The following is an 11,315-nucleotide window of genomic DNA, read 5'->3' as shown; positions in this document are numbered from 1 at the left end:
CTTTGTGAGCTGGATTAAATTGGATGGAATGAATATGAATTTCCAAGAGGCACAACAATAATTAATCCAACCACATTTACAACATGGAATCCTTTTATTTTTAGCAGTGAACTTCAAAGGACTATTTGCGTCCATTCCAAAGTATTTTATGAGTTGTAAAGTAATCGCCATGGGTCATACTCTGAATTGATGTGTGTGGATACTCGAATGTCCATGGGAATGTGAACTCCTCTACATGCATCTCAGCTGGATCGTATTAATTAGTGTGCAAAATTGAAAACGTTTTTCGCCTACGGAAGACAAATGTTTCTTATTGGACAAGTCCAATTAGTTTCTCAATGTTGCAATCCATTTTCTTCTATTTGGCGCCTAATGAACACAACACTGGTAATACAGCTCTTGATTGCTGATGGAAAAATAGGTTTCAGAGTTGAGGACAATTGTTCAGTGAGTTTTTACCTCGGCCCAAGCTGGGATAGGTAATGTTGATAAATGAAGTTGTTAGTGTATCTGTTACTTTATCCTTTTGTGTTGACAGGCATTCTACCCCTTCAAAACAGGCTGGATCCCAAATGGCATCCTATTGCCTATGTGTTGCACAACAGTTGAACAGGGCCCATAGGGCTCAGGTCATAAGCAGTGCACTATGTAGGGAATAGGGTGGCATTTGGGACACATTCAGGCACTGACTCTAGCACCGATGCCTGTGTTTACACAGGCAGCCCAATTCTGATTCCATTTTTTCCACTCATCGGTCTTTGGACCAATCAAATCCGATCTATTCACATCTAGATCTGATTTGTCAAAAAACCAATTAGTGAAGGGAAAAAAATATTAGAATTGGGCTGCCTATGTAAACAGCCTAAGTGAAACCACAGATATGAACGTTAATCTTTCCCACCGTCCTTTGTGGACTACATTTATCTTGTGATTTGTTTTGTGTGTGTGACTCTGGACTGATGCCTCTATCATGTTTAAATCTCCTGTCAATCTCTATTCTATGACTGCAACCTCTCACTCTTTTTCTCCCTAACTCTCCCCAGTGACTCTAAGGGCTTGATTCTATTTGCTACAAATGTCCAGAAATATGTAATCTAGATCAGACATACCTCTCTGACATGTAGAATAAGGAATCATGTCTGCTCTATTTGTGACATTTCTATATGCAGTGTTCAGTAGATTGCACGTGACCCAGGACTACAAGATTGTTTCTTTTAATGATTACTAACTAGTGAGCACTTTAACCAGGGGGTGTTTTCTCTCCACACTGCTGTCTTCTGAATCCCATATATATATATATATATATATATATATATAAAATCACACTTTAGTTCTCACATATCTGAAGGACTGTTTGTTTTCTATCTGTTGTCTTAGCCAGGCGCAGTCTTTATTATTAGTTATAGTGCCAATAAACAAAATGTTGAAAATGACAACCAAACTGGCATGTGAACCTGAGCAGAATAACTACTGTGGTAAATTATTGCATACAATTGATTAAAACCCAGATTTTATTTTATTTGCACATGTATAGAGATTTATATTTTAAAAAATATTTTATTTTTATGTATTTTAACAAAAAACAAAAAAATCTCGCATAAGTAGACCTGTTTTTGCACTGACATTTTGTATGAGCACTGGACTGCATGCAGAAAACTGAGTCTTTGCACAGTTAATGTTCTCCACTTCCATGATGAATTTAAATTTAAGTGATTTGAGATTATTATTGTAATATTTATGAAATGTTAATTACACTAGTTTAACAGCAGCAAATGACAGTACAGACTTTTCCTTTTCTTCAATTCCATGTACATTTTAGTTTCCGGTGTGGATTTATGGATTGAGATTTTTATAGACTATTCCTGTTTCAACAGCCTAACAAAAACCATTTACATCTGAGATAGGTTGCTGAATGACAACACTGAAAATAAAACATGTCTAGATTGTATACAAATAAAACTGAGAAAATATTCCCCTTGTGTTGAGCTGTGACTTTCTACAGTGATCATAATGTTTTTATATTCAAAAGTTTTGATATTCAAGATTGTGACCATCACTGATTCACCCTTTGACTATGTACGCTATATTTACGAATTAAGTCCCCTATATACACCTCTCAAACACTGCTCTCAAAACTACCAAACGGCATTTCAAAGCCCCGATCCATAGTGTATATATTAACCATAGAGTTCATCTGAGCCTGTCAGTGTATAGATAGACTGCAGTAAATCGACTCCAGACACAACATGACCCTCGACCTCTTGCGGAGTGTGCTTTATGTGCTGTAAATGAAAAGGAAGAGCATCACAGGGGCCGTCAGCAGAGAGATACAGGGCCCTTGGAGCTGCATGGGAGAGGGGTCAATCTGAGAAGGTTTAGAGAGTGGTGATGCAATGTGTACCCTGACCCCTTTTTAGCTCTCCATAGCGCGGGGAGACAAGGGACCATGTCAAGGAGGGAGAATATATAACTCAACTGTATCTGACTACCTCAGACTCATTTCAGGGCCTATGAAAAAAAACATAGCAATGCCAAATACTAGGCTAAATTGGATGGAGAACTGGTTCAATTGAATGGTTGGTAACCTACTTTAGATGATACGATCCATTGCCTTAATCATTCATTTAGTTCCAGCTTTTTCAGTAAAACACATGTTCGTACTAATTAAGATATGATTAATAGCCTGCCAATCATTGTTGCAACAACCATGGGGTTATTCTACATTGAGGACCTAAATCTACAACTGTGCCAAAAGGAGCTCCAAGCGCCTTCCATTACTCTTATTATATAAAAGCAATACTATTTAATAAAATCCTACATGCAAGTTACATTATTTCATAGGAATCGTCGTGTTTAATTGACTGACATAAATTACTTTCTGATAAGGCAGATTCTTAACTTTAGTAAAGCGATTACGCACGAGTTGACCCTGTAAATCAGTCGATGAAGATTTGTGCCAAACAATCGATTTATGCGCATATGGAGGAAGGATGGGACAAAAGATATGAAAATAAGGATTACAGTTAGTTCACCACACTGACCATAAAATTGTACATGCAACATTAATATGTAGGTGTCTTATTATTATTCTTTATGCACGTTGTAGTCATTTGCAACATTAAATGGAAATGGTGATTGTTTATTATTCTGCACTATTTTTTACTTTTATTTATTACGCAACTTATTAGCCTAGCTCATACATGTTCATTTATTGGGCCATACGGTTCATTTAATTTAGTCTAGGTGTATTTGAAGCTGAAATGTATGATGAAATGAGATGTTTTTTTCTACCTTCCAATGAACAGGCTTTATTTGATTCTGCTCTGTTCCCATAGCCTAATCAGGGTTTCCCATAGTTGATGCTGTTTATACAGGTAACATTTTTTTTCGGGGTGGCTGACACCAAGGTTGCCTTTCATTTGGAATGATTGATGAAGTCCTTACGGTTCTCCATATTCTGCAGTTTGTCAACACAACTACCTGCTGAGGGAGCAGGACGCCACGCTGTCGCTGCTGAGACGCGCGGTCTCTGGATGAAACCCGGTGAGATGTGGGTAGGCTTCGAACCCTTAGCCTAGCCTACATTATAAAACTATACGCTGCACTTTTACTAATAATAATAATTGTAATATAACATTTACCAACGTTCATATTGTATATTATTGAGGAACAGTAGGCCTATTCTAAAATTAACCTTCAGAATAGGCCATATACAAAATGCAGTTTGAGAGTTCTAGATAAACTCTACCTAAGTTTACGATTTTTTTTTAGCAAACGTATAATATCTTTCTGGATAGGTTACGGCGAATGTGGAGTTCCATTTACCAGACTTTTGGTCATGTAAATCAAAAACGGATGCTAATCTGAAAGAAGCCAGGCATATACTGCACAGGTATAATAAAAGTAATACAAAATATCATTGTCATTACTATAGTCTAATAAACCCCCTCCAAAAAATGAAAAGAGGAAGAATAGGGAAGGATACGAATATTTAGATTCTGGAAATAGGCCTATCTACTATTTCGTCTAGTTGACGCCAGCATGATGGGCCTACTTTCAATGGTCTCGTACACTTTGGTGAACTGACCATCAAACTCTAAACGTGATCATGCCGGACTAATTGTGTTCATCCGAAACACAGCAACTGGCATTTTTGCAATACTATCCATGACATCACAGTTTGAAAAGAAGCAAGAGGGGGGAAAAGGCACCGCATGCATCTCCTTTCATTATTTTGGTCTGGAACCACCAATACTGTTTTCTACCCAAAGTTTTAAATGTGCTTTGGCATCTTTATTATTGGCGTTACTCTCACGCAAGGCTTCCTCGGGTCCAAATGTCAAGCATATGCCAAAGTTGGGGATGTTCTTAACAATCTGAAACCGCACCTCCCAATTCAAAGCCCAAACCCAACGCTCTTGGAAATTGGAAATTCGGTTCCCATAGCCTTTTTTCTTTTTTGGTGTAATTTTACAATTTATGGTTTAGGATTATTGGTTTTTAATGATTTTCTGCTCTTTTTTATGTCCTAAAATAGATCTCAATCAATGTGACATTGAAATATTGTGATGTCAACAGACAGCAGTTATAGAAAGGCAGGAGTTTTGAGTGTTTGCTTTGTTTACCGATTTGATCCATGAGTATAGGCCTATATTGTCTGTAGTTTGTTTCAAAAGCATGCCAATAACTCCATCTGACTGCAAACGTGCACTGATTACGCTACGGAAGTTTTGGTTGGATCCACTCGGCCCTATAATAACCCTGCGCACAAGGGGATGTGTCAATAAGGTTTTAAAAGCATATGAATACACCTGAAAATGATGATGAAGATCATTTCAAGAAAACACGTTAACTAGGGGTAGTCCTTTGGAAGAAATGAAATACCCATCGGTAGTCCCGCAATGATGGTCCTTGTAGCTGCCCTCTCTGTCTCCGGGTCTTCTTTAGTGCTCTTGAGAACTCTATTTCCTATCGAAAAAGCATCGAATTGCGATTATTTTAGGGAGTTACATTGCATGATAATAATCTAATTATTTGCAATAGCATCGTTATAAGATGTATCTAATAAATTCTCAATACTTAAACGAAGTATATTGGTTGTAGGGAATAAAGCAATTTACGGGATATATAACGAGATGTCCTTATGATCATTCTTTCAACATAATTTTCTATGATGAAAATATTTCAGAAATACATTCTATTATCCTTATGAAATACGTCAGTTCACGTAAATAAATTAAAAGCAGAAACATTTACACAACAATATTTCCCCTCGCACGTATCAAGTAGCCTTATTGGCCATATCATAAATAATCATGATACGATATTATACTGATATGATTACCTGATATAATTGCTTGTTAGTGCGCTTAAATGTCACATTTGATTTGATCAAGAAACTGTACAAGAGATAACGGACTTTAGTTATGTCAGAGGTTTAAAGAACTGTAATCTCCAGATGGCCTTCTAATTGAAAATGGGCTGCCTTATTTTGTACATAAGGTAACAAATGAAAGACGCACGAGGACTTGATTTTTATGGCCGTTAAGTCAAGCATGGGGAAATCCTTTCAAGGAAGATGGAGGAGTATTGTAATCCACTGAATGTTTATTTATATAAATGAACGAATCCTGCATTTGCTATATGGTTACATGGATACATATTGTTGTTGAGTGGGGAAGATTAAAACAATATCCTACCCTTTTTCTGACCTGACAGAGCAGCAGCAAGTTGGTTGCAGTTGATACTAATGTCACAGTCCATCCCAAAAACAAAATGGTATAAAAAGTTAGCAAAAATCTGAAATCTTCTAATGATAATGTAAATAAATGTATGTTCTCATAATGAATTACAATATGTCCAGGTATAGCCTCTGTATAGTATACTGTCTATGAAGCCAAGCCAGTGAAGCAACTAATTGTATAATATAAGTCCAGTATATACCATAAGTATATACACCCTAAACATAGCCCCATCTGCAAACAGGGTCATTCCCTCCATATCCCCATACACACACACACACACACACACACACACACACACACACACACACACACACACACTCTCTCTCTCTCTCTCTCTCTCTGTCTCCTATCCTGCAGAAGTGTCCCTTATTTTCTGGAGTGGACAGAGAGTCTTCTGGACATCCAACAGCTCGGGCCAGCTGTTGTCCAGCTGTGGGGAGCGATCAGTGACCAAGTCTCTATACCTATCATAGACATCCCATCACAGACACGGCCCATAGGCTGATTCTCTATACCTGTCCTGTCATGGCTATGCTCTGATGAAGGGGAGTTAGGGAGCAGTTGTCTTCTGTTTCATACAGGGAAGAAGGAAGGAGACTTCATATCCTATTGGAAAGGGAACTTTTCAAAACCTCGGTCTGCCACTCGACGGTACATTGGGATTCACTGGGAAGGAATATGGCTGCGAATATGACATGACAATCATTTTCAGCACCAGGACAGTGCTGTCATGGCCATGTACATAACCTAGTTGACTGTTGCAGTCCGTTCTCTCTCCTTATGGTTCTCGTTTCTGAGTCGAATACCTAAAGGTGAGTTCCTGATTCTAAGGCGAGTCCTGAATAAGCCCTTAGGTGATGTAAGTGGTGGGGATATGTTTTATGGGATGTTTTTTTCCTGAGACCATATCTCTCTGACAACTTACATTACATTACTGCCTCCCCTCCCCCAAACGACATAAAGATATACTAGGGAGAGCGCCCTGCCTAGACGTGACAGGCTGGGGTGTCTGACACTTGTCAGATTACAAGGAGGGGAGATCAGTGATCAGTCTATAGGCTGTTGGATGGAACTACTGCTTTAATCTATCTGCTTATACATCCCCATCATATCGCAATCGCTGCACTGCTACTGTTACTAGATTGGCACTGAGAGATGGAGAATAGAATAGAATGGGCTGGAATGGAATGGAATAGAATTGGATAGAAAATAGAAAATATTCACTCATTTGTCCAACGTAGCCCACACATTATAACACACTGGAGTACATGTCCAACATTTGGAAATGAACTCTGCTGTAAATTTGGCAATAAGCTTTTATGGAAGGAGGCAGTTCCTTTCCGGATGGCGAGGGTCAACTTATTCAAAGGCTCTCTTCTGACATACTGCTGTACATCACCAGGCCATTCAGCAGCACTGTGACAGTGTTATTAGATCCTGAGTACATCTCAGGAAGTGTGGCCCAGGCTTTACTGGCTATGCTATTGAACATTAAAAGCCCACAAGGCGTAGGAGCGTAATCTATATGATAACCCATAAAGGTTTCATTTACAGAAAGCCCGCTTGTTTCTCACCTCAGTGTCTATGTCTTCAAATGTATCCTATTCCCTACATAGTGCACTACTTTTGACCAGGACCCATAGGGCTCTGGATAAAAGTAGCACACTGTGTAGGAAATGGGGTGACATTTGGGACGCAAACCAGTGAATTCCATAAGAGTTACATTGTATCAAGCGTCAAATCTAAACAGGATCTGCTGGGCTGGTTTCCAGCTAGGGGTTCCTCTAAAAGATCCGACAGGAAATGTGATGGAAACCACTGAAACACAATCTTCGGTTAACGCTGTTTTCTGGCCTCGCGAGGGGCAAGTTTCTGTACTGAATGAAGAGGCAATAGGTTGGGGGAAAGGGGGGATATGACTTTCAGTGAATCGTCCAAAGTATGCACTATAAAGGCAGGGTACCCTGGCATATTAAAGCAAGGGTGGGAAAGCTACCATAAGGTGTGTACATCCAATACACAGATGGGGTGGCACAGTCAAAAACAGACCAACAGAGTGGTCAACCACATGTTGTGAGAGTTGTTATGAATGGCGTTAGTTATAGTAGGGTGGGTGCCAATGTCCCCACTCTCCACAAGAGCTCATCAACTCCAATGCCCCCTGCTTCAAAGCACCAGGAGGGAGACCCAGAGATCCAACGAGACCTTGGTTGGGAGCAGCCCTCTGTGGGTATGGAGGGCACCAGAGCCAGGGTACCGGGCCCTCCTGGGGCCTCCGAGGTCCAGCCCTCAGCCTCTCTAAGGGCCCAGTTCTTCCAGGTTCCTTTGGCCCTCAGGCTAAAATAATATCCAGTGGCTCCAGTCACTGAGCCTGGTTAATGCATCTGTCCAAGGTCTGCAATTACCTGGTCATAACATTACCACAGCCGTTGCCAGCCAACCAATCAGGGCAGGGCTTCTATAGGCTTCTAAACAGCGCACATTTCGCCAATGTCAAGCTGTTTGATCTCTGAGGGTAATATTGCTGAGAGAAACGTATCAGGAGAGAGAGGGGAGAGGCCGAAGAGATGTATTTTTGTATTCTACATAGCGCCTATTGTTTGGAGGTATCCACCTTCATCACAGACTGGGACATGCGAGGCATACTGCTGGGTGCAGGTTTACACGTATAGAGACACACACACAGACAATAATCATGCATTATGTTTATACACTTTTAGTAAGAAATAAATACTATGGGCACGTGTTCAAGATGTGTTGCTTATAAATCAATCTGACATGTTTCTTTTTTATATGTCAAGTAATTATTCAGCTCTAGTTTTTAGATGTAAGCTATCCATTATATACGTGGGGTTTTAAGATCATTCAAATGATCTAATTTCTGTAGGCCTATAGCTGCTCTGCGTTGTGCCTGCATGCCGCCTCTTCATTCTAGCTTAATGAAGCATGGACGTTTTGCTTGTTTGTGATTTGTACAAGTCCAGCGTCGCCTACGTACCATGCTTTGCTGCTGTGCCTATGAGAACTGGTGGTATAGTGCCTCGGTGTCTGCCGAGTGAAAAACATAAAATGGCGCGTGATTAATCGTGCAATTACCAGGGTAATTTTCCCTCTTATCGGCGCCGGACTGCAGAGTGATTTGCTTTATTGACGTCCTTGTTTTCACACATTACTACATTGTAAAAAGTCAAGGTGCGTTAATAAAAGGCAGAGGTGAGCGCTGTGTAATTATAAAACACACACATTTGTAATCCCGAGCCATCAAAGCGGTGAGACATAATTATAATTACTATGACAACCGATTATGTTTGTTTTTCAGAATGATTTGTAACGGGTTTTTGATTTGTAATCGATTCGTTTAATCATAATTATCTTAATCAGAGGTAAATAATCACATTGAGGGGATGAATTAGTGCTTTAAGAAAGCCTAGAGGAACATTTTACCGCCTGGTTTATCATTATGTCCTTTACATAGAAATGAAAACATCCTTGATTTTGACCCACTCAACATGCTAGAAAAATATGGCAAACTCTACTTAAGTAGGCCTAGCCTCCGTAAATGAACGGTTGCTTTGAAATGCAATGCAATAAGGCTTTATTGATATTGTAGACTACATTGGAACTAAATCTAGGCCAGATTTTTTTTAAACAAGGTGACATTTACCCAGTTATTCTTTGTAATGATTAATGCGATACGTGTATATATATATATAGATATACCCTGGCATGCTTTTGCATGCTTTTGCGACACAGTCAATAGTGCGCCGGACCTTGAGCTACAAGGTCTAGGGTTCGAGACCTGCTCCCTGCCTGTTTCATTACTATATATATATATATATATAGCCTTATTGCGTTTCACTTCAAAGCAAACATATTCATTTACATGGGCTAGGCCTACTTAAGTAGATTTTGCTAAATCGTTCTTACATATTGGAGTAGGTCAAAATCAAGAACGTTATATATTTGGGTCGACTGTTGGAAATAAATATAGTGGGTGATGGGCGATTTGCGTTAAAAACAAAATATGGTTAACAAACGTTGGAATTAAGACATTTACGTTTTTTTTAGGTACAGTTTATTAGAGATTGAATGAATGTATCAGTTTCCGTGTGTGTGTAATGTACATGCTGTGCTGTTCCTATAATAGAACATCTACAGGCCTATCGTATATTGAAGATTGAGGTGTCCCTTCGCAATCATCCGTGCAATGCAGACTCTTCCCCCCGTTGTTGGAAGAGGCGTAATCGGCTATATAGATAGGCCAGTCAAGCATCCTCTTTACATAGCCAGAAAAAGCAAATTATTTGATTCAAAGTGACCATGAGTCCCATGGCATTATTTTCAAACAAGGATTACATCGTCACGAAATCAACGAATAAACTATTCAAATGAATATTAAACGGTTCACAATCATTCGATAGTGAATAGGTCCATTATGAATTGAAAGTGAAAAAATCATGCTTTCAAAATAACGACATTGAGGAATAAATTCACATAGACAACAATGATGAGTTCAACAATTAGATTAACTTTTTTTTTTACAGTTGCATTAAGGGTTAGTGAGCGAATTGTATGCAGTTTGGGTTGTTTATATTCCCTTATTTAACTTGGCAATACGGCCAGACAAATCAAAGGCACTACATAGGCTTAGAATACGTCACACACAATAACATTCCTAGAACTTTAAACATTGCTTCGAGTTGTACTCTTATAAAATGACGTATGCATGCCTGCCACATCGCTGTTTAAATTATGTTATAGGCCGAATAATGAATCATGTTATTATTTTTAATTAATGAACGACACGTTTTTTTCACTAGGATAAAATAAAAACGGTAGGCTGATTCATTTAGAAAATAATTGAATGTAGTATATTTTACTCTATATATCTCATATTTCTATGCGAAGGGAAATCCTACACACCACCAGCAAGGCATTTTGACACAAAACAGGCAGAAAGAATAACTTAATTAATTCCTGATCACATTTGGTATTGCATTAAAAAAAGCCTTTCTTCAATGAGAGCATGCATTTCTCTCCAATAGTTTTTGTGTTTCGTTTTCAGATGTTTTCATTATACACTTGCCTGACATATGAATTCAATTCACGAACAGCAAATCTGCACACAATATTGATGCTCTACGCTATTTGCTGTTCTATCCTTCGATGCGTCAAGGACACATTACAAGAGCTGGTCACAACGATTTTAGACCAAATAATAAGTCAAATAAGAAATCCATTCACGTAAAATTGGCCTACACTCGTAGAAAACAGTCCCAGTAGTGATTGCATCATTTTCGCATAAACGAACCATATACACTCTTAGAAAAAAAAAGTTTCAGATAGATCCAAAAAGGCTTATCGGGTTGCGTCATATAGGGCACCTCTTAAGGGTTCTATATGGCGCCATGTATGAAGCAAGCAATATAACCCTTTTTGGTTCTATCCGGATTTTTTTTAAGAGTGTATACGTTTCGTTTATGTGAAAATGATAGAATCACTCCTGGGACTTTTTTTCTTCTGAAGTCGACCATCTTCTCATCGAATGTGGAAAACCATCATTGCTACCCG

Source organism: Oncorhynchus nerka, linkage group LG18, assembly GCF_034236695.1.
Source record: "Oncorhynchus nerka isolate Pitt River linkage group LG18, Oner_Uvic_2.0, whole genome shotgun sequence".
Taxonomy (NCBI): Eukaryota; Metazoa; Chordata; class Actinopteri; order Salmoniformes; family Salmonidae; genus Oncorhynchus; species Oncorhynchus nerka.
Note: the sequence above shows the minus strand (reverse complement) of the source record.